The 23977-nt window shown below is 42.5% G+C and overlaps 1 protein-coding gene and 1 long non-coding RNA gene across 5 annotated transcripts in view; one reads left to right on the forward strand and one right to left on the reverse strand.

Moving 5' to 3' along the window:
• The window catches only part of ctbp1 (C-terminal binding protein 1), a 228174-nt gene extending 212100 nt beyond the window's left edge, over nt 1–16074 (reverse strand). Inside the window, exon 1 of one of the 4 annotated variants that reach the window (XM_070866872.1) lies at nt 16028–16074. The gene's annotated coding sequence lies outside the window, so the exon portion shown is untranslated. The other 3 variants (XM_070866874.1, XM_070866876.1, XM_070866873.1) reach the window with 3 other exon arrangements.
• Nucleotides 16075–16390: 316 nt separating this feature from the next.
• LOC139230009 (uncharacterized) lies at nt 16391–19996 on the forward strand. Its single transcript, XR_011587876.1, has 3 exons — nt 16391–16424; nt 18415–18459; nt 19960–19996. It is a non-coding gene; the product is annotated as an uncharacterized lncRNA (long non-coding RNA).
• Nucleotides 19997–23977: the final 3981 nt, after the last annotated feature.

The following is a 23977-nucleotide window of genomic DNA, read 5'->3' on the forward strand; positions in this document are numbered from 1 at the left end:
GCTCTCTCACCTTTGGGCATAAAAAAATGAATTGAGGACTTTGAGGCCGCGGCTAACACTCGGCACTAAAATCAGCACCGGAGACGGTAACACCGCCTCAAAAACGGGGGTACCCAATTTCGACCCCTATGTTTATTTAATGCGAGGTACAACTAGAATTGACAACCTGAGAGCACAAGAACATAGTAAAATAAGTCAGCTTGTAGGATCAGGAAGTTTGCAATTCATTTGCCCATGGAATTCATGGTCATACCCTCACAATGTCACATTTCCCATAACTTCCATGTTAAAAAATTTAAACCAGAATAATAATCTGCAGCATTCTTCTTTTCATTTGAAAAACAGAAGACTTCTATTTCAAAAAAAATTGACTTGCATTTATATCGTGCCTTTCTCAACCTCAGGATGTCCCAAAAACGCTTCACAACCAATGAAGTACTTTTGAAGTCTCGTCACTGTTGTAACGTAGAAAAACATGGCAGCCAATTTGCGCACTGCAAGGTCCCACACAACAGCAATGAGATACAGCAACCAATAATTTGTTTTAGCAACGTTGGTTTCATGATATCTCAGTTAAAAGACATAGCCGATTCATTCCAAGGATGAATGGGGTACAAAAGAATTGTGTCATATTATAAATATAGCCTAGCATAATGGCTACTTTTTCCCCAATTATTTCTTGGAAAGTTTCGAAACGTAGCATTTGCAAGCAGACGAGAAAGAGCTATTGTTGGTACAACATGCGCAGCGAGAGAAGCTTCAAGAAATGTAATCCAGCAAATCACAGAATCATTACCATCGACCCAATCAACTGATGCAGTAAAATTATGGCAACCAATAAAAGTTCAGATGGCAAGAATCATTTCCAGCAATGTGGAACACACACAATTAACAAACTGTCAGAGGCAGACAGAAACAAACAGCAAGGAACGTGATAGACAAAAATTAGAGCACACATTTTGTATCCTGTGCACAAAAAGGTAATTTGATTCAGACAGGAAACCACATCCTCAACTATTTGCAAATAATATTCTATTTGCAAATGAGTGTTAAACCTGTTTATTTTAATTTCCTGACACTGCAAGAACTCAAATTTGTAGATTATCAGCTCTCCTTTCAATTTCTTCCATCCAAACTCTGACCTCAAAATGCTGCTTCACAGTGTAAACAAAAATGTAGTTAACTGTTACACCGAAATAAAACCCAACCTTTAAAACCCTGCCTGTAATCTAAAATATACATCAGTCCCTCCACCACAGACGCAACATGGCTGCAGTGTTTATCATCTACAAGATGCACTGCAGTAACTTCTTTGACAGCACCTCTCAAAACCGCAACCACTCATCATCATCAGAGACAGTCCCTCGAAGCGAGGATGACTTGCTTCCAGGCCAAAAAGGGATGTGTTCACAGGTGTTTCAATGAAGGACCTAATATTCCAGATCTCGCACTACATCGTGAAGGGTGGAAGATGCCTGTGCGTGGATTTTTTTTAACATGTGGTGGCCATTGCACACGGGCTTGACAGAGCTCGGTTTTGGTCCAGTGGCAAGGATTATCCAAGACTAACTGGAGACCAGCTCTGCTGCACAGACCGAGCGCGCACACATATCGCAGTGTGGGCTGGACCGTGCTGCTTCTGGGCCCTCGCCTCTCGAGTCTCAGATTCACGCCTCTCCTGGGCCCTGGTCACTTCCCTCTACGGACTCCTGCCGCTCCTTCGCCTGCCCGCACTGCAATCAGCGACCTGACTTCGCAGCCGTCGCCCTCCTGCAGCAACACGCGCTGCTCCCTGCAGTGATATGCCACCGCATGCTGCTCCCTCCAATGGCCCTGGCCTGCTGATGGTCTTGCAGGCTGGACCGCGCTGATATCTGGGCTGGGCTGCCGCATGCTGCTCCTTCCAATAGCCTCAAGCCTGCTGATGGTCTTTCAGGCCAGGACCGCGCCAATTTCCAGGCCGGGCCTCAACCTCTACCACCTAAAAGACAAGGGCAGCAGGTGCATGGGAACACCACCACCTCCAAGTGCCCCTCCAAGTCACACACTATCCTGACTTGGAAATATATCACCTTTCCTCAATTGTCGCTGGGTCAAAATCCTGGAACTCTCTCCCTAACAGCACCATGGGAGTACCTTCACCACACGAACTGCAGCGGTTCAAGGCAACGGCTCACCACCAGCTTCTCAAGGGAAAAAAAAGGATGGGCAATAAATACAGGCCTTGCCAGCAATGCCCACATCCCATATATGAATTTAACAAACATGGACCATGGACCATAATAGCACTCATGTCATTATCACAGGTCCCAAAGTAAAAATTATCTTGTAGATTGCAATTTTGTCCAATGAAATACTTAACCAGAAGTTCTTTGCACAATAAATACATTTTGCAGCCTGCAAGCTCAAATGAAATTCCCCATCAGTCTCTCGAATGCAGAAAGTTTCCTCTATGTAGAGAGCATAACCATGCAAATAAAACACAATTTTTCTTACAATCTTGACGAAGGAAGATATCAATTTTAAAGAGTTCAACTTTTCTGTTACATGATATCACATGCAACTGATGCAGAGAATTCAGCCAATGAACTTTAAAATTATATTACCATAACACAATGAAATGAATGCATCAGATCATCATGGAGGTTACATGCACCAAATAGTTTTGTTCTCCCTTTTTCCTAAAATGTCAGTTGGCAAAAGTAACACTAAAAGTTAACAACAGAAACAGATGGATTGATAAATTTATCTTCATTCTGAGGAAGAAAAATTAAGTGTCAATAAAATATTACTTTTGGATACATATTATTTATTGCAGCCTTGAAGATCGATCCCTATATTTTATTCCAGAGCTGCAAAATCATTATCTCACTACAAATCTTCCACATCAGATAGACTATTTAATAAAGACAGGGGCATTATACTATGTAGTGCACAATGTATTATTTAGGGCATGTTTAATCTGGCCTGCTCTTTTAAGGATATGCTGAGGTCAACAACAGTTCACAAGGTAGCAATAGATGCAGAAGCCCTTTCAACCCATCTAAATTAAACTTCCCAGAAAGATCCTAAAGTCCCACCATTGCAGTTTTTAATTACATCCAAGGTTTTTTTTCCCCTCATTCGCTGCTTCCAGTTCGAAAATTACTTTTATGGATCATCCTTCTCAGACAAATGAATTTAACAAGTAACACTCCAGAAATACCCTTTCCATTCCCTTACTCTCTTGTGTGTCTCTATAAAAGACGACCTTTCGGACTCACCACCTTCGCTGAATAGTTCAGATTTCAACAACAACTTGAATTTATATAGCATCCTGAGTCAGCATGGTTTTATGAAAGGCAAATCATATTTGACAAATTTACTGGAGTTCTTTGAGGATGTAACGAGCAGGGTGGATAAGGGGAAAACAGTGGATGTGGTGTATTTGGATTTCCAGAAGGCATTCGATAAGGTGCCACATAAGAAGTTACTGCACAAGATAAAAGTTCACGGGATTGGGTGTAATGTATTCGCATGGATAGAGGATTGGCTAACTAACAGAAAACAGAGAGTAGGGATGAATGGTTCATTTTCGGGTTGGCAATCAGTAACTAGTAGGGTGCCGCAGGGATCAGTGCTGAGACCCCAACTATTTACAATCTATATTAAACGACTTGGAAGAAGGGACCGAGTGTAACGTGGCCAAGTTTGCTGACGATACAAAAATGGGAGGAAAAGCAATGTGTGAGGAGGACACAAAAAATCTGCAAAAAGGACAGACGGGCTAAGTGAGGGGGCAAAAATTTGGCAGACGGAGCATAATGTTTGAAAATGACGTGGATAGAGAACTGGTTGTCAGACAGGAAGCAGAGAGTCGGGATAAACAGGTCCTTTTCAGAATGGCAGGGAGTAACGAGTGGGGTGCCACAGGGCTCAGTGCTGGGACCCCAGCTCTTTACAATATATATTAATGATTTAGATGAAGGAATTGAGTGTAATATCTCCAAGTTTGCAGATGACACTAAACTGGGTGGCGGTGTGAGCAGTGAGGGGGACGCTAAGAGGCTGCAGGGTGACTTAGACAGGTTAGGTGAGTGGGCAAATGCATGGCAGATGCAGTATAAGGTGGATAAATGTGAGGTTATTCACTTTGGGGGAAAAAACACAAAGGCAGATCATCATCTGAATGGTGGCAGATTAGGAAAAGGGGAGGTGCAACGAGACCTGGGTGTCATGGTTCATCAGTCATTGAAAGTTGGCATGCAGGTACAGCAGGCTGTGAAGAAAGCAAATGGTATGTTGGCCTTCACAGCGAGGGGATTCGAGTATTGGAGCAGGGAGGTCTTATTGCAGTTGTACAGGGCCTTGGTGAGGTCTCACCTGGAATACTGTGTTCAGTTTTGGTCCCCTAATCTGAGGAAGGATGTTCTTGCGATTGAGGAAGTGCGGCGAAGGTTCACCAGATTGATTCCCGGGATGGCTGGACTGATATGAGGAGAGACCGGATCAACTGGGCCGTTATACACTGGAGTTTAGAAGGATGAGAGGAGATCTTACAGAAACGTCTAAGATTCTGACGTGACTGGACAGGTTTGATGCGGGAAGAATGTTCCTGATGTTGGGGAAGTCCAGAACCAGGGGACACAGTCTTAGGATATTTAGGATACCGCAGAGAGTTGTTGATGCCAGTTCATTGGATATATTAAAGAGGGAAGTAGATATGACCCTTACGGCTAAAGGGATCAAGGGGTATGGGGAGAAAGCAGGAAAGGGGTACTAAGGGAATGATCAGCCATGATCTTATTGAATGGTGGTGCAGGCTTGAAGGGCCAAATGGCCTACTCCTGCACCTATTTTCTATGTTTCTATGTCATGCACTTTGGCAGAAAAAAAATCAAAGTGCAAGTTATTATTTAAATGCAGAAAGATTGCAAAGTGCTGCAGTACAGCAGGACCTGGAGGTACTTTTCCATGAAGCACAAAAGTTTAGTATGCAGGTGCAGGATCAGGAAGGCTAATGGAATCTTGGCCTTTATTGCCAAGGGGATGGAGTATAAAAGCAGGGAAGTCTTGCTACAATACCTTGCTGCAGGTATTGGTGAGGCCACACCTGGAATACTGCATGCAGTTTTGGTTTCCAGATTTAAGAAAGGATATACTTGCTTTGGAGACAGTTCAAAGAAGGTTCACAAGGTGGATTCCAGAGATGAGGGGGTTGACTTAATGAGGAAAGGTTGAGTAGGTTGGATCTCGACTCACTGGAATTCAGAAGAATGAGAGGTGATCTTATCGAAACGGAAAAAGATTGAGCAGGCTAGAGAAGATGAATGCAGAGTGGATGTTTCCACTGATAGTGGAGACTAGAACTCGAGGGCGTAATCTTAGAATAAGGGGCCGCCCATTTAAAATTGAGATGAGGAGGAATTTCTTCTCTCATAGGGTTGTAAATCTGTGGAATTCGCTGCCTCAAAGTGCTGTGGAAGCTGGAAAATTGAATGGATTTAAAACAGAGATAATCAGTTTCTTAACCTTATGGGTTGTAGGTAGCGGGCAGGGAAGTGGACCCAAATCCATGATCAGATCAGCCATGAACATATTAAATAGTGGAGCAGGCTCAATGGGCTGTATGGCCTCCTCCTGCACCGATTTCTGATGTTCAAGTAGAATGTTGGCCTTTATTACAAGGGGGATAGAGTAGAAAAGCAGAGAATTCCTGCTACAACTGTACAGGGTATTGGTGAGCACACACCTGGAGTACTGCGTGCAGTTTTGGTCTCCCTATTTAAAAGGAGGGATATACTTGCATTGGAGGCTGTTCAGAGAAGGTTCACAAGATTGATTCCAGAGATGAGGGGGCTGACTTATGAAGATAGGTTGAGTAGGTTGGGCCTCTATTCATTGGAGTACAGAAGAATGAGGTGATCTTATCAAAACATAAAAGATAATGAGAAGATGTCGGAGAGGCGGAGCAGCAGAGTCGGGAGGGTGACAAGAGGCCCATCAGTCGGAGGCGCCAGCAGGAGGTCGAGGAGGCGTCGGAGAGGCGGAGCAGCAGAGTCGGGAGGCCTACAAGAAGCCACCGGTGCAGCTGCAGCAGGCAAAAAAGTAGAAAGGTGACGTCACAACCAAGGGGGCAAGTGATTGGCGAGTAGCTTTTCTGACTGCTTTTCTTTATCATTAAGTAACATTTAGCATTGTTGTTGCCAATTTAAGTTTATCTAGGGGTTAAGTCATGGCAGGAGAGCTCGGACATGTGTTATGCTCCTCCTGTACTATGTGGGATGTCAGGGATGCTTCCGGTGTCCCTGACGACTACGTGTGCGGGAAGTGTATCCGCCTGCAGCTCCTGACGGACCGCATTGCGGCACTGGAGCTGCGGGTGGATTCACTCTGGAGCATCACGATGCTAAGAATGACGTTAATAGCATGTTTAGTGAGTTGGTCTTACCGCAGGTAAAAGGTACACAGCCAGATAGGAGATGAGTGACCAACAGGAAGAGCAGTGCAAGGAAGGTAGTGCAGCGTTCATGCCCCTGCAAAACAAGTACACCGCTTTGGGTACTGTTGAGGGGGATGACTCAACAGGGGAGAGCAGTAGCAGCAGCTAAGTTCATGGCACTGGAGGGCAGGAAAAAGAGTGGGAGAGCTATAGTGATAAGGGATTCGATTGTAAGGGGAATAAATAGGCGTTTCTGCGGCCGCAACCAAGACTCCAGGATGGTATGTTGCCTCCCTGGTGCAAGAGTCAAGGATGTCTCGGAGCGGGTGCAGGACATTCTAAAAAGGGAGGGTGAACAGCCAGTTGTCGCGATGCATATAGGTACCAACGATATAGGTAAAAAACAGGATGAGGTCCTACGAGACAAATTTAGGGAGCTAGGAGCTAAATTAAAAAGTAGGACCTCAAAAGTAATAATCGCAGGATTGCTACTCGTGCCACGTGCTCGTCAGAGTAGGAATCGCAGGATAGCTCAGATAAATATGTAGCTTGAGGAGTGGTGCAGCAGGGAGGGATTCAAATTCCTGGGACATTGGAACCGGTTCTGGGGGAGGTGGGAGCAGTACAAACCGGACAGTCTGCACCAGGGCAGGACCGGAACCAATGTACCCGGGGGAGTGTTTGCAAGTGCTATTGGGGAGGAGTTAAACTAACATGGCAGGGGGATGGGAACTTATGCAGGGAGACAGAGAAATAAAATGGAGGCAGAAGCAAAGTATAGAAAGAAGAATAGTAAAAGTGGAGGGCAGAGAAACCCAAGGCAAAAAAAAAAGGGCCACATTACAGAAAAATTCTAAAGGGGCAAAGTGTGTTAAAAAGACAAATCTGAAGGCTCTGTACCTCAATGCGAGGAATATTCGAATAAGGCGGACAAATTAACTGCGTAGATAGCAGTTAACGGATATGATGTAATTGGCATCACGGAGACATGGCTCCAGGGTGACCAAGGTTGGGAACTCAACATCCAGATGTATTCAACATTTCGGAAGGATAGACAGAAAGGAAAAGGAGGTGGGGTGACGTTGCTGGTTAAAGAGGAAATTAATGCATTAGTAAGGAGGGACATTAGCCTAGATGATGTGGAATCGGTATGGGTGGAGCTGCGGAATACCAAAGGCAGAAAACGCTAGTGGGAGTTGTGTACAGACCACCAAACAGTAGTAGTGAGGTTGGAGACAGCATCATAGAAGAAATAAGGGATGTGTGCAATAAAGGTGCAGCAGTTATCATGGGCGACTTTAATCTACATATTGATTGGGCTAACCAAAAACAAAAAGGGCCACATTACAGAAAAATTCTAAAGGGGCAAAGTGTGTTAAAAAGACAAATCTGAAGGCTCTGTACCTCAATGCGAGGAATATTCGAATAAGGTGGACGAATTAACTGCGTAGATAGCAGTTAACGGATATGATGTAATTGGCATCATGGAGACAATGCGATGGAGGAGGATTTCCTGGTATGTGTTAGGGATGGTTTTATCGACCAATATGTCGAGGAACCAACCAGGGAGCTGGCCATCCTAGACTGGGTGATGTGTAATGAGAAGGGACTAATTAGCAATCTTGTTGTGCGAGGCCCCTTGGGGGAAGAGTGACCATAATATGGTAGAATTCTTTATTAAGATGGAGAGTGACACAGTTAATTTAGAGACTAGGGTCCTGAACTTAAGGAAAGGTAACTTCGACGCTATGAGGGGTGAATTGGCTAGAATAGACTGGCAAAGGATACTTAAAGGGTTGACGGTGGATAAGCAATGGCAAACATTTAAAGATCACATGGATGAACTTCAGCAATTGTACACCCCTGTCTGGAGTAAAAATAAAACATGGAAGGTGGCTCAACCGTGGCAAACAAGGGAAATTAAGTATAGTGTTAAAACCAAGGAAGAGGCATATAAATTGTCTAGAAAAAGCAACAAACCTGAGGACTGGGAGAAATTTAGAATTCAACAAACGGTTTAATTAGGAGGGGGAAAATAGAGTACGAGAGGAAGCTTGCAGGGAACAAAAACTGACTGCAAAAGCTTCTATAAATATGCGAAGAGAAAAAGATTAATGAAGACAAGCCAAAGTCCCTTGCAGTCGGATTCAGGTGAATTTATAATGGGGAACAAAGAAATGACAGACCAATTGAACAAATACTTCGGTTCTGTCTTCACGAAGAAAGGCACAAATAACCTTCCGGATGTACTAGGGGACAGTGGGTCTAGTGAGAAAGAGGAACGAAAGGATATCCTTATTAGACAGGAAATTGTGTTAGGGAAATTGATGGGATTGAAGGCCGATAAATCCCTGGGGCCTGATAAATATTCTGGGATGCAGACTAAGGAAGTGGCCCGAGAAATAGTGGATGCATTGGTGATCGTCTATCGACTCTGGGTCAGTTCCTATGGACTGGAGGGTAGCTAATATACCATCACTTTTTAAAGAAGGAGGGAGAGAGAAAACAGGTAATTATGGACCGGTTAGCCTGACATCAGTAATGGGGAAAATGTTGGCGTCAATCATTAAGGTTGATATAACAGCGCATTTGGAAAGCAGTGACAGGATCGGTCCAAGTCAGCATGGATTTATGAAAGAGAAATCATACTTGACCAATCTTCTGGAATTTTTTGAGGATGTAACTAGCAGAGTGGACAAAGGAGAACCAATGGATGTGGTGTATTTGGACTTGAGACAAGGTCCCGCAGAAGAGATTGGTGTGCAAAATCAAAGCACACTGTATTGGGGGTAATGGACTGACGTGAATAGAGAACTGGTTGGCAGGCAGGAAGCAGAGAGTCGGGATAAACGGTTCCTTTTCAGAATGGCGGGCAGTGACTAGTGGAGTGCCGCAGGGCTCAGTGCTGGGATCACAGCTCTTTACAATATACATTAACGATTTAGATGAAGGAATTGAGTGTAATATCTCCAAGTTTGCAGATGACACTAAACTGAGTGGCAGTGTGAGCTGTGAGGAGGACACTAAGAGGCTTCAGGGTGACTTGGAAAGGTTAGGTGAGTGGGAAAATGCATGGCAGATGCAGTATAATGTGGATAAAAGTGAGGTTATCCATTTTGGGGGCAAAAACACGAAGGCAGAATATTATTTGATATTATGGCAGCAGATTAGGAAAAGGGGAGGTGCAACGAGACCTGGGTGTCATGGTTCATCAGTCATTGAAAGTTGGCATATAGGTACAGCAGGCGGTGAAGGCGGCAAATGGTATGCTGGCCTTCATAGCTAGGGGATTTGAGCATAGGAGCAAGGAGGTCTTACTGCAGTTGTACAGAGCCTTGGTGAGGCCTCACCTGGAATAGTGTGTTCCGTTTTGATCTCCTAATCTGAGGAAGGACGTTCTTGCTATTGAGGGAGTGCAGCGAAGGTTCACGAGACTGATTCCAGGGACGGCTGGACTGACATATATGAGGAGAGACTGGATCAACTGGGCCTTTATTCACTGGAGTTTAGAAAGATGAGGGGGGATCTCATAGAAACGTATAAGATTCTGACGGGACTGGACAGGTTAGATGCAGGAAGAATGTTCCCGATGTTGGGGAAGTCCAGAACCAGGGAACATTGTCTTAGGATAAGGGGTAGGCCATTTAGGACTGAGATGAGGAGAAACTTCTTCACTCAGAGAGTTGTTAACCTGTCGCAGAGAGTTGTTGATGCCAGTTCATTGGATATATTCAAGAGGGAGTTAGATATGGCCCTTATGGCTAAAGGGATCAAGGGGTATGGAGAGAAAGCAGGAAAGGGGTACTGAGGGAATAATCAGCCATGATCTTATTGAATGGCGGTGCAGGCTCGAAAGGCCGAATGGCCTACTGTTGCACCTATTTTCTATGTTTCTATGACAAGTTGGATGCAGAGAAAGTATTTCCACTCATACAGGAAACTAAAACTAGGGAGCATCGTCACAGATTAAGGGTTGCCCCTTTAAAACTGAGATGAGGAGGAATTTCTTCTCTCAGAGGTTTGAAATTCTATTAAATTCTCTGCCCCAAAGAGCTGTGGAGGATGGGTCATTAAATATATTTAAGGCGGAGATGGACAGATTTTTGAGTGATGAGGGAATAAAGGTATATGGGGAGCGGGCAGGGAAGTGGAACTGAGTCCATGATCAGATCAGCCATGATCTTATTAAATGGCAGAGCAGGTTCGAGGGGTCAAATGGCCTACTCCTGGTCCTATTTTTTTATGTTCTTAAAATGTCCCAAGGCACTTCACAGGAGCTTCACAAAACAACATTTGACACCAAGCCACAGATTGAGAAATTAGGACAGATGATCAAAAGCTTGGTCAAAGACATAGGTTTTAAGGAGGAGTGGGGTAGAGAGGCAGAGAGGTTAAGGGAGGGAATTCCAGAGCTTTGGGCTTTGGCAGCTGAAGGCACAGCCACCAATCAGGAATGCTCAAGAGGCCAGAATTAGAAGAGTGCAACTATCTTGAGGGTTGTGGGGCTGGAGGAGATTACAGAGATAGGGAGGGCTGAGGCCATGGAAATATTTGAAAACAAGGATATGAATTTTATTAAAATCGAGGCGTTGCTGAACCTGGAGCCAATGTAGGTCAGCGAAAATGGTTGTGATGGGTGAGCAGGACTTGGTGCAAGTTCGTACACGGGCAGCCGAGTTGTGGATCCCCTCTAGTTTATGTCAGCTAGAATATTGTAGGCCAGCCAGATGTACGTTGCACTCAAGTCTATAGGTAACAAAGGCATGGACAAGAGTTTCAGCAGCAGATGAGCTGAGGCAGGGGCGGAGATGAGCGATGTCACGGTGGTGGAAATAGTGCAGATGAGTGGTCGGAAGCTCAGTTCGGGGTCAAATATAACACCAAGGTTGCGAACGGTCTGATTCAGCCTCAGGCAGATGCTCGGGAGAGGGATGGAGTCGGAGATTAGGAAATGGTGTTGCAGCAGGGACCAAAGACAATGGTTTCAATCTTCCCAATATTTATTGGAGGAAATTTCTGCTCATCCAGTACTGGATGTCAGACAAGCAGTGTGACAATTTAGTGACAGTGTTCTGGTTGTTGACCCTTAGTAGAAAGTACACATACATGGACTTCGGAGTGACGATTGGATTATTTCTCCCAAATTTCCTTATAACTCAGACCTTAGAGATCAGACTTGCAGCTCTGCTCAACTGCCTCCAACACTTCAATGGCCCCTTTGTTTTTTGGTGACTAGAACTGGAAGCAGCATTCAAGGTTCAATATGACCAAGGCACTATTCAGTTTGATTCTCCCTCGTTAGCTTCTACTGTTTTGGCAATGAAGTTCAATCTATTGGTTGTGCGGATCGCTGATCTGTATTGGTTGGACAAATTTAGTGTTGAGTCTAAGATTTCTCGGTCTCTATCAACTTCATGCCTAGCTATTTCAACACAATTATGTATGCAACTCTCGGTAACCAGTATTATACAGCCATCAGAGGGTGTACCTGTTGGGAGTTCCAAGGGATCCCAGCATCCCTTGGGAGCACTGTATATAAGCAGGCCTCCCATGCTGTACCAGGACTCGAGTTAGAATAAAGGAATTAAGGTCACATTTACTCACGACTACAGTACTCAGTTACATTACTTTATTTGAGACATAAACACCATCTGAGAAATACGTGTGTCATGTTGGTTTCTTTCCTGTGTGGAAAAGGAAGTCTGTAAATTTCTGGCTCCGGGTCAAATGATATATTACTGCTGTCTCGATATGACAAATCAAAAATACAACAGGCAGTCTATTCTAGCGCCCATTTCCTATTTCTCATCTACATGTTGCCCCTTGACGACATCATCTAAAAACACAGCGTCAGTTTCCACATGTACACTGATGTCACCCAGCTCTACCTCACTACCACTTCTCTCGACCCCACCACACAGTCTCAAAATTGTCAGACTGCTTGGCCGACACCCAGTTCTGGATGAACAGAAATTTCCTCCAATTGAATATTGGGAAGACCGAAGCAATTGTTTGCAGTCCCCGCTACAAACTCTGTTCCCTAGCCACTGCCTCCAGCCCACTCCCCACCTTCTACCCGAGACTGATTCAGACTGTTCACACCCTTGTGTCATATTTGACCCTGAAATGAGCAATCAGCCACATATCCGCAGCATAACTAAGACCGTCTATTTCCATCTCCGTAACATCGCCCATCTCAGCCCTTGCCTCAGCTCATCCGCAGCTGAAGCCCTCATCCATGTCTTTGTTACCTCTAGATTTGACTATTCCAATGGCTGGCCTCCCACATTCTACCCTACGTAAACTAGCGGCGATTCAAAACTCGGCTGCCCGTTTCCTGACTTGCACCAAGTCCTGCTCACCCATCACCCCTGTGCTCACTGTATATATCACCAACGATGTCTCCACAAGATCCTGTAAATTCCCTGGGAGGACAGGTGCACCAACATCAATGTCCTAGTCCAGGCGAATATCCCCAGTATTGAAGCACTGATCACACGATCAGCTTCGCTGCGTAGGCCACATAGTTGGCGTGCCATATATGAGACTCCCCAAGCAAATGATTTATGCAGAGCTCCTTCATGGTAAACGAGCCTAAGGTGGGCAGCGGAAGCATTACAAGGGCACCCTCAAAGCCTCCCTGGTAAAGTGCGACATCACCACTGACACCGAGGAGACCCTGGCTGAAGATTGCCTGAGGTGGAGAAAGTGCATCTGGGAGAGCGTTGAGTTCTTCGAGTGTCAACGCAAAGAGCGTGAAGAGGTCAAGCTCAGACAGCGGAAGGAGTGTGCGGCAAACCAGCCCGACCGACCCCTCCCCTCGACGAATGTGACAGGGTCTGTGGCTCTCATATTGAACTGTTCAGCCACCGGAGAACTCACTTTGGGAGTGGAAGCGAGTCTTCCTCGATTCTGAGGGACTGTCTATGATGATGATGATGATGAGGGCTCACCTGACTTACATTGACTTCCAGTTAAGCAATGCCTCAATTTCAAAATTCTCATCCTTATTTTCAAATACTTCCATGGCCTCGCCCCTCCCCATCTCTGTAATCTCCTTTAGCCACACAAGCCCCCCCGCACCCCCCCCCACAAGATGTCTGCGCCCCTCTAATTCTGCCCTCTTGAGCATCCCTGATTATAATCACTCAGCCATCGGTGGTCGTGCCTTCTATTGCCTCGGTCCCAAGCTCTGGAACTCTGCCTCAACCCTCCTGGCTCTCTACCTCTATTTCCTCCTTCAAGGCGCTCCTTAAAACCTACCTCTTGGACCAAGCTTTTGGCCACCTGCGCCAATTTCTAATTATGTGACTCGGTGTCAATTTTTTAATCTCATAATACCCGTGAAGTGCCACGGGACATTTCACTAAGTTCAAAAAAGGGGCTATTGTTGTTGTTGACCTCAACTTTGAAGTACTTTAAACAAGCTCATTTTGAATTTCTAGTTTACATTATTTAAAAACCAACGATTCACAATGAATAACACAATGAGTATTTAGCTATTACAGTAGTCATTAAATTGCTGGGTTGTGTTATTGAGGGTGAAATGTATGGAGATACAATTTGGAAGACTACAGTAAAAAAAATTGATTGTCAGCCCAAAATGCTTTTTATAAACATCGGTGCGGTTTTCCACATGGAGGAGATTTATTTAGTCAGCAATTTACTCTACCTCTGCAAACTCGCATCTTAAAAATACAATCTATTGACTATATACCATTAGGCAACAGAAACGTTTTTTCCCAAATCTGAACTAAAGTTGCAGAAGTACACCCCCCCACAAAAAATATATTTAATTTTAAAATATTTTACACACATGCTCACATTCACTGCAGCCACCATAATAAACAAATTTAAGCAACTAAAAATTTGAGTCTGCTGGTAGGTAAATACTAATTTGGGCGTTACAGTGGCACACTTCAACTGGGCTACCACACACTTTAAAAACCTGCAATCCAATCCTTCATATGTTTATCCTTTCTGGAATGTATAAAGCATCACTCAGATAATTTCAGAAAACTAATAGTGCCACATTGAGAATTTTTCTATATAAAATTATTAAGATACCAGAGTATATTTTTAGTCATTTACAAGCATTTTTTGGAAGTCAAAGTACATAGTGCTACAAGCTCAAAGCTGGATGGAAACCCTTGGTTTTATGCACCAACTGGAAAAGAACTTGGGACATTATTTAAACAGTTTCATTTCCTTTCTGCCTTACCATCCAAATCAACACAATTTTCACAATCACCAAGAAAACCTTCTAAATAAGTGTGACAGTTACAGTAAGACTACATGACACGTGACATTATTTGCCAATTTTTTATGCAATGGATATATTTTAAATAAAGTGTTACATTTTAAGTCAGTCAGTCAGAGGAAACTTGATATTGTGCTGAAGAGGAGACTCACTTGATGCCGGAACAATGAGCAGAATCAGATTTAAGCAGCAATTATGCTTTTATATTGCAAAAGGTCAAAGCACGCACGAAAAATAAACTATTGCGTAGTTTTTTTAAAACACTGCACAGCCAGAATATGTTAAGCATCTTATCTGGAGAATCATATACACAGATTTAAAATGACACAAATATAAAACTAAAAATTTGCATGTTTGCATTCCATTCTGCAACCTCAAATATAGAGCACTTTGGAAATGTCAAATGCAAATTCACTCTGAATTACTACAGTACTTGGATTTTTTTTAATAAACACAGAACCATAACAGCTTTCCAATGTGACTCCAGAACAGTAAACATTTTTTTTAAACCCTGTGGTAGGTTTGCTTATACCTGCTATATGGGATAGATTACTTGGCAAACATCAGGCTACATTTCCATTTGAGACGGCCAGGAAGTCTATTACTATATTAATACTTCACTAAAAACTTCACTAAAAACACAGCATATATATAACAGCCTCACTTAGTTTAGAAAAAAAGCTTTCAGATTTTAATTTTTTTTAAATTCAGACCCTGGAAATACACATCAATCTGCATAATTTCATCTGCACATAAATAAACTTTAACCTTGAAATTTAAGTTAAAACAGCCGCTCAAAAAATGTTCGGATGGGAATATTACCGCATTAACCTGCCATTGATGGTGAAATCTCGATATAAACTTCTACTGAACAGTCTTTGTACTGCATCAAACTCAGCCAAGTTATACACAGTAAAGCATTCTGTTGTAACATCACAAAAAATCTCCAGATTCAAAAATTACATCAAAACAGATTAAACTAGAGAAAGGAGCAGTGTTCACCAATGAGGAAATACAAGTCGAGCTGTTGGATTAGAGTATGCTGATGAGCTTGAACTTGCAGATCGAACAGACACCCCCCTCTTAAAAAAATATATGAAGCAAGGATCCTGGCCTGTGCTTATTCAAAATACAACCCGGCCCCTTCACCCTCTTATTTATGGCACAGCAGAACCACACAGCAAAAGCGATTTGTAGCAACCCCACCCAAAGCTTTTCAAAGAATAAAATAAATCCACCCATCTTCAAATCACTAAACAAATAGGCCCGCCCCCGCCCCAAAAAAGCTGCTGCTCCCTTTTTAACTATACTCACTCGAGAAAGAGAAATAAAATGAAGAGACGAACCTTGCATCCCCCAGCTTCAGTGTTTGTACCAAAATTTACTTGAGCTTGTAAAAATATGCAGCAAAAAAAGGGCCATGAAACCAATCACTGTATACGATTGCTTGAAACCAGCCAATGAGAAGCAGCTGTTGTTGGAAACTGGCCAACCATATCATAGCTCATTACTCAGTCAGACAACTGCTTGCTCAGAGAGAAAGAGGCTGGGGGAGGGGGAAGGAAACACACACAAAAAAAACCCCTCAAGAGATGGCTACTCGTCTAAAATGTTTGTGGGGGGAGAATAATGCACGCAGCTAAGGGGATCCGATTATCCAGAAATTCCGAAAAGGCTACTTGTCAAAACAGTGGGTTAGAAACAGGCTGTTAACGAAGAATTAACCCTTGAAATAAAAACGAGGTATGTGCTGCAGTCCCCACTGTGCTATGTAACGTACAGCTCATAAAACTGCATCGAGGTGCTTCAGCCTCCTTTCAAAAGGTCATGTTTTATATGCTATTTATGAACACAAGCAAGTATTACAACTGTAAACTTCATTTCCTTTTTACCAGCAATTAAGAACTTTAAAAAAAAATCAGGATTCTACACTTTGATCAACAATATTTTACCCAAATTTTAAGTTTCTCCTTGCCTATTTTACCATTCTGAATCAAACTACAAAACAAATATGACCATATGATTGACATACTACATATATTAGTAGTCTTTCATTACAAAACTTTCACACCAAGAAAAGTCTGTAAAGTGTAACACTTAAATTAATGCATACGCATCAAAGCTTTCAAGTAATTTTAGATGTTCTGGTCACTATTTTAAGTGAGCACAATCTGAAATATTGCTTAAACCATTGGTTCCCAATATTAAAGAATTTAAAATCACACTGTCTTAAAATAAGTTTTTGTGAAACCATTTTTTTTTATTTTCAAACAATGTAATGTCATAAAGTACATCAAAATACATACATTCATTTATGATTATCTGATTCTATGCTGGTGCTCTTGCAGAGAGCCAGCAGAGGCTCGACGGACCGAATGGCCTCCTGTATGTGTAGCCATTCTTTTCAATCTCATTGCTGCTGTCCGTTATAACGATAATGCAAATGGTATACAGCTCTTTCCCGCCTCTCAAAAAATATATTTTTTTTAAATGAAGAGTCATACATACTTTCAGAAATTATTATTGCTGACATACGGAACTGATATGAAATTAAGAAAATTGGAAAAACAGACCCAGGAAATTGCGATATTACATTTCCTTTTCCTTCTCTTGGATAGAGAAAGAGTTGGATGGTGTATTGGGAGACTGCAAGCATTTTCAAGATGCAACAGCTAGGACTAGCCAAATCGCCTTGCTCATGTGTATCTATCTTTAATCCTCTTGTATCTCATTTAAAATGTTTATCATTTAATTTCCATGCTTCTATTGCCAGCATGCTTCCCTTAGTCTCTGCACCAAATAAATAAAAATAACTTGCATTTATACTGCGCTTTTCATGACCTCAAGATGTCCCAAAGTGCTTTACAGCCAATGAAGTCTTTCTAAGTATAATCACTGTTGTAACTTTTCCTCAAGACGAGGGCCACAAACTTAAACATTTGTGGTGCGCAACTGATATAGCTATGAATCATCAGATCTGGCTTGACCACGTCAACAATATTGTGCCTCATTCTCCTCAAGCAAAACTGCCGACTGCATCAGGATCATGCTGGAGGGTTATAAACTATCATTGGCTTCTTTGTCCCATCCAACCGTCTTGGCTTAGTGGTAGCACTCTCACTAGAAGGAGTTAGAAGGTGTGGTTCAAGTCCCACTCCAGAAACTTGAGCACATAATTGAGGCTGACACTTCTGTATTATACCGAGGGAATGTTGCACTGTCAAGAGGTTCCGTCTATCAGATGAGGCCCCGTCCGCCCCCTTAGGTGAACGTAAAAGAACCCATGGCACTAGTCAAAGAAGAACAGGGGATTCATCCAATGTCCTGCCAAAATGTATTCCTCAACTAACACCTAAAAAACTGATGATATGGCCATTTATATCATTGCTGATTGTGGGGCCTTGCTGTGGCAAATTGGGTGCAGTCTTTCCATCAAAACCTTAAGGATAAGTTTCATGCCGGTGTGTGAATGACACTCGTCATCATTTATGTGCAAATCGGCCAGCAACTTATCGCAAGGAAGAGCTTCCCCACAAATTGCTGGCCGATTTGTGCTGCTCCAGTGTTTGTTTCGCAAAAATGGCATCTCACCCTCAACCTCAACATGAAATTACTGCATTTGTACATTAATTGCTTATTCAACTCACCACAGAAAGTTATATCGAGTAATTAATAGTGTAAGTACCCTTTTAACAATGTGGTCATTGTTAATGACTGTCAATCAACTTTACAGGCCTAGAAAGTGAACAATTAAAAGCGTGGAGTCTCAATCCTTCAGGTAGTGTTTTTGGAGATTTAAAAAATGTTAAATTTAAAATGTTTGCATTTTTTTCTTACTTTTCCTTTCTGTCTCATTTTAATCCTCTCTCTCTTAATTGCCCTCTCTTTATTTCGCTTTCTATTCCTGATTTGACACTGAATTCGCCCACTCTAATTTACACTTCCTTCTTCGTCCTTCCGTTGTTTATTTCTCAATTCTTACATCTCATTGGTTAAGGAGATACACAGTTGGCCCATTGTTCCCCAAGGTCCCAGATACCCTGTTGCCCCTGTTATCAGCTCGCACTTCCAGTAACTTACAGGGCAAAAATATTTTGAGCTGAAGGGTGCAGGGAGAAGCCTAACTAGCTGGGCACGCTGTGTGATGCCCTGCTCCAGCAAATTCTGCAAAAATATTGTGGTGAATGGAGGGCCAAAGGCAAGATAATTGAGAATTTGAAAGTGGCACAATATTACATTTTCCACTAGGTACTGGAATGCGCTTTGGTAGCTTCACAATTTCCCAATACACAACTATATTTTCAGTCCACAACTGACTATATATATATTTACATTTATGGGTGCAACCTTTTATTTCCACTGAATGTGAATTAAGATACACAAACAGGGCTGATTTATTCCTGCCACCAAAAATAGGTATTAAGGTGACATCAGGGAAAAATTGAAAGCATTCAAAGCTAAAGGAACTATATCTGAATGCACGAAGCATTTGCAACAGAATAGATGCATTAATAGCGCAAATAGAAATGAATAGTTTTGATCCAAAAGCCATTACGGTGACGTGGTTGCAAAGTGGCCAAGGTTGGGAAGTAAATATTCCCGGATACTTAACTTTTAGAAGAGATAGGCAAAATAGAAAAGGAGGAAGGGTAGCCCTGATAATAAAGGATGGGATAAAGACAGTAGAGAGGAAGGATCTTAGCTCCAAAAATCAAGAAGTAGAATTAGTTTGGGAGGAGTTCTAAACAGCAAGGGTCAAAAAACATTGGTTGGAGTTGTTTATATGCCCCCAAACAACAGAGGTAATGTAGGCCATCGTATAAATCAGGAAATTAGAGGTGCATGTCACAAGGGTAATACAGTAATCATGGGGGACTTTAATCTGTATATAGACTGGGCAGTAATAGTGTGGAGGCTGGATTCATGGAATGTATACAGACGGTTTTCAAGATCAGTATGTTGAGGAACCAACCAGGGAACAGGCTATTTTAGATCTCGTATTGTGCAATGAGAAAGGGTTAATGAATAACCTTGTAGTAAAGGGGCCCTTAGGGAAGAGTGACCGTAATATGCTAGAATTTTATATTAAGTTTGAAAGTGATTTAGTTCAATCAGAAACTAGGGTCTTAAATCTAAATAAAGCAAACTACGTAGGTATGAGGGGCGCGCTAGCTAAGGTAGATTGGAAAACTACATTAAAAGATATGACGGTCGGCAAGCAATGGCTAGCATTTAAATAATTAATACATAATTTACAACAAATATACATTCATTTCAGGCACAAAAACCCCACAGGAAAACTGGTCCAACCGTGGCTAATAAGAGAAGTTAAAGATAGTATTAGATCAAAGGAAGAGGCTTATAATGTTACCAAACAGTAAGCCTGACGATTGAGAGGATTTCAGAATTCAGCAAAGGAGGACCAAGAAATTGATAAAGAAAGGTAAAATAGAATATGAGAGTAATCTAGCGAGAGTCATAAAAACAGACTGCAAAAGCCCCTATAGATATGTAAAAAGGAAAAGATTAGCGAAAGTAAATGTGGGTCCCTTACAGGCTGAGACAGGAGAAATTATAATGGGGAATAAGGAAATGGTAGAGAAATTAAACAAATGTCTGTCTTCAGGGAAGAAGATGCAAAAAATCTCCCAGAAATAGTGGACAACCAAGGGTCTAGCGAGAATGAGGAACTGAAAGAAATTAGTATTAGTAAAAAAATAGTACTGGAGAAATTAATGGGACTGAAAGCCAATAAATCCCCTGGACCTGATGGGCCTACATCCTACGGTTTTGAAAGAGGTGGCTATAGAGATAGTGGATGCATTAGTTGTCATCTTCCAAAATTCCATAGATTCTAGAATGGTTCCCGAGATTTGGAAGATAGCAAATGTAACCCCGCTCTTTAAGAAAGGAGGGAGAGAGAAAACAGGGAACTACAGACCAATTAGCCTGATATATCAGTGGTAGGTAAAATACTCAAGTTTATTTTTAAGGACGTGGTAACAGGACACTGAGAAAAGAATAATAGGATTGGGCAGAGTCAACACAGATTCATGAAAGGGAAGTCATGTTTGACAAATCTGTTGATAGTTTTTTGAGGTTGTAACGAGCAAAATAGATGAGGGGGAACCAGTGGATGTGGTGAATTTGGATTTTCAAAAGGCATTCGATAAGGTGCCAGACAGGAGGTTATTGAAAATAATTAGGGATCATGGGATTGGGGGTAATATATTAGCATGGATTGAGGATTGGTTAATGGACAGAAAACGGAGAGTAGGAATAAACGGGTCATTTTTGGGTTGGCAGGCTGTACCTAGTGAGTTGCCACAGGCAGGGAAGTGGAGCTGAGTCCATGATCAGATCAGCCATGATCTTATTGAATGGCGGAGCAGGCTCGAGGGGCTGTATGGCCTACTCGTTCCTATTTCTTATGTTCTTATATTCTCTCGCGTTTAGAAGAATGAGAGGTGATCTCAGTGAAACATACAAAATTCTTACAGGGCTTGACAGGGTAGATGCAGGGAGGCTGTTTCTCCTGGCTGAGGAGTTTAGAATCAGGGCTCACAGTCTCAGAATAAGGGGTCGGCCATTCAGGACTGAGATGAGGAGAAACTCAGAGGATGATGAATCTTTGGAATTCTCTACCCCAGAGGTCTGTTGAGGCTCAGTCGTTGGGTATATTCAAGACAGAGATCAATAGATTTTTAGATATTAAGGGAATAAAGAGATGTGGAGATAGTGCAGGAAAGTGAAGTTGAGGTAGAAGATCAGCCATGATCTTATTGAATTATGGAGCAGGCTCAAGGGGCTGAATGGCGTACTCCTGCTCCTATTTCTTATGTAAGCATATATAGTTTATGAAATAGCAGACTTTTTCCCTGGATAACAAGTTTACAAATGGTCCTTGATAGCGCAGTGAGTAAATGCCAGTTTGAAGCCCTCTGGGCTTAATAAATGCATTGTGGGGTTTGGTGCTCACATACAGAGACTAAAAAGGTCCTAGATTTGTTCCCTATCTCTGCTGAGTTAGCTGATCTCAGCCTAGCAGCAGTAATGAAGTTGCTACAATGGTCCACAGCCAAGAGAAAACTCAGGGTTACACTCATTACCATTCACTGATCTCTGCTAGAAAGTGGTCATTAGATACTATCCTAATCCAGAGCAGTGTGTGTCTCAATACAAGTGATTTGTGCCTCACATGAAATTAAGATATTGCAGGAATATCAAAGATACATTATTAAAATGGTGTCTTAACATATATTAATTAACAACAAGAAAATAAAAGGAAGATTTATCAGAGTGCAAAAATGCAAGTATGTATGAGGTCAATGCAAGTATGTATGAGGTCAATGTGGCACGTACTTATGTTTTCAGGATGAAAGCGGTTTTACAGTTCAGGGACAGTCAGACTGTATCACTAAATTTATCCTCGATCACCCATTTCCACAGCCAGCATAAACACTGCCAATAAATCAATGAGTTGGAGAATCTGCTTCTTTTCATAGTCCAAGGCGTTTATAATGTCATTTTCAAACCAGATGTATCAAAAGTGAGAGAACTCTGATCTACAAATGACAGTATCAACACTATTATCTATCTCTATGTATAACAATTTTGAGTGTCACATTTCAGATGTCGCACTTCAGACATCACTAAAATGTCGAAAGTGTCAAAAAATACAGAAAGACAGTCAATCCATGTTGCTTTCGTCTGACCTGGAGTTAGAAATTTACAAACACCTGCAAATCTTTCCTTAGCAACAGCAATTAACCTGTAATTGCGCGAACAATGTTATTTACAATAATTAGTCTTAGTGGCCTTAAATTAACTGCTCTTATTAAATATGGCTACACATTAGCAGAAGGATAAAGATCTGTATTACAAAATATAACGCATGTCATCTGACTTAGAAATAGCAGTGCCAGAGGAGATCTAAATAGAGTATTGTGTTCAGTTCTGTTTACCGCTCCTCAGGAAGGATATTTTGGCCTTGCGGGGGATGCAGCACAGATTCAGCCCCTAAAAACCTGCTGAGGCTAGGTCAATTGAAAGTTTCAAAACTGAGATTGCTAGATTTTTGTTAGGCCAGGATATTAAGGGTTACAGGACCAAGGCAGGTAGATGGAGTTGAGGTACAGATCAGCCATGATCTAACTCCTGTTCCTATGTTCAATCGCATTCTGTCGATTATGATTATACATATGAACTTACGAAAAATGACGGACAGGTAAAGACCATCTGATCCATCGAGCCTGTCCCACACAATTGCCATACCTTGTGTATCACAACATATACACTCCAGCCTACCTAAAACCTTGTGATCTCCTGGGAGAGGCCAAAAAACAGATAACAAATGCAGGCCAATTTGGGAGCAAAAAAATCTCAATATTCCTCTCTGACCCATCTAGGTGATCGAAACTAGTTCAGGAGATCACTCTGGCCTTGAATTCCCTACAGTACCTACCTTCTGTAAGAGGTGATCTCTGCCGCAGCCAGAAACAAACTGAAGGAATTCAGTGAGTCTGCATCCACCACATGAAATGACAGCTTGTTCCAGAGGTGTACTATTCTCTGGGAAACAAACCACCTTCTGACATATAACCTAGATCTAGCCCTATACAACTTAAATTTATGACCCACTGGTCCTGCCTAACCTATTTAATTGAAATAAACTGTCAGCTGGAACACCGTCTATTCCCTTCATTATTTTATAAACCTCAATCAGATCCCCACGACAGTCTATGCTGCTCTAATGTATAGAGTCCCAACTCTTTTAGCCTATTTTGATAACTAAGATGCTTTAGACTTTGGATTAGTCTATTGGCCCTCTTCTTTCCAGAGCCTCAATGTGAGGAGACCAAAACTGGACACTATGGGCCCAAGTTTCCGCCCCCTGCAAAAACGGCACATCACCATGAGGTGCGCGACTTTCTAGAATAAAAAGGGCGCCGAAAAGTTACTTTGTAATTCTCCGAGCTCCTCAGGACGTCACAAGGGATGGGGTGGGTGGTGGCGGAGCCAGGTCCTGTGCTGAAAGCAGTGCCGGGACCTCTGCACATGCGCGCTAGAGTGTGCGTGCACGTGCAGTAGCTCCTCGCAGCCCGAATCTCTGCGACGCTGCGTGGGAGGGCCCGAAGCACGTCGTCCCTAGCCCTGGCCAAATGGGCTCCCCGGGCATTGAAGATGTGCTGAGTTATCGGGACTCGGGCTTCCTAGAAACACCCACACCCAGCATTTTAACAATCTATCTAGAAATAACGTCAGCTCAGAATTTTCAATTTATGGAGCCTATATAT

The sequence above is a fragment of the Pristiophorus japonicus genome, chromosome 2, assembly GCF_044704955.1.
Source record: "Pristiophorus japonicus isolate sPriJap1 chromosome 2, sPriJap1.hap1, whole genome shotgun sequence".
NCBI classification, from domain to species: Eukaryota; Metazoa; Chordata; class Chondrichthyes; family Pristiophoridae; genus Pristiophorus; species Pristiophorus japonicus.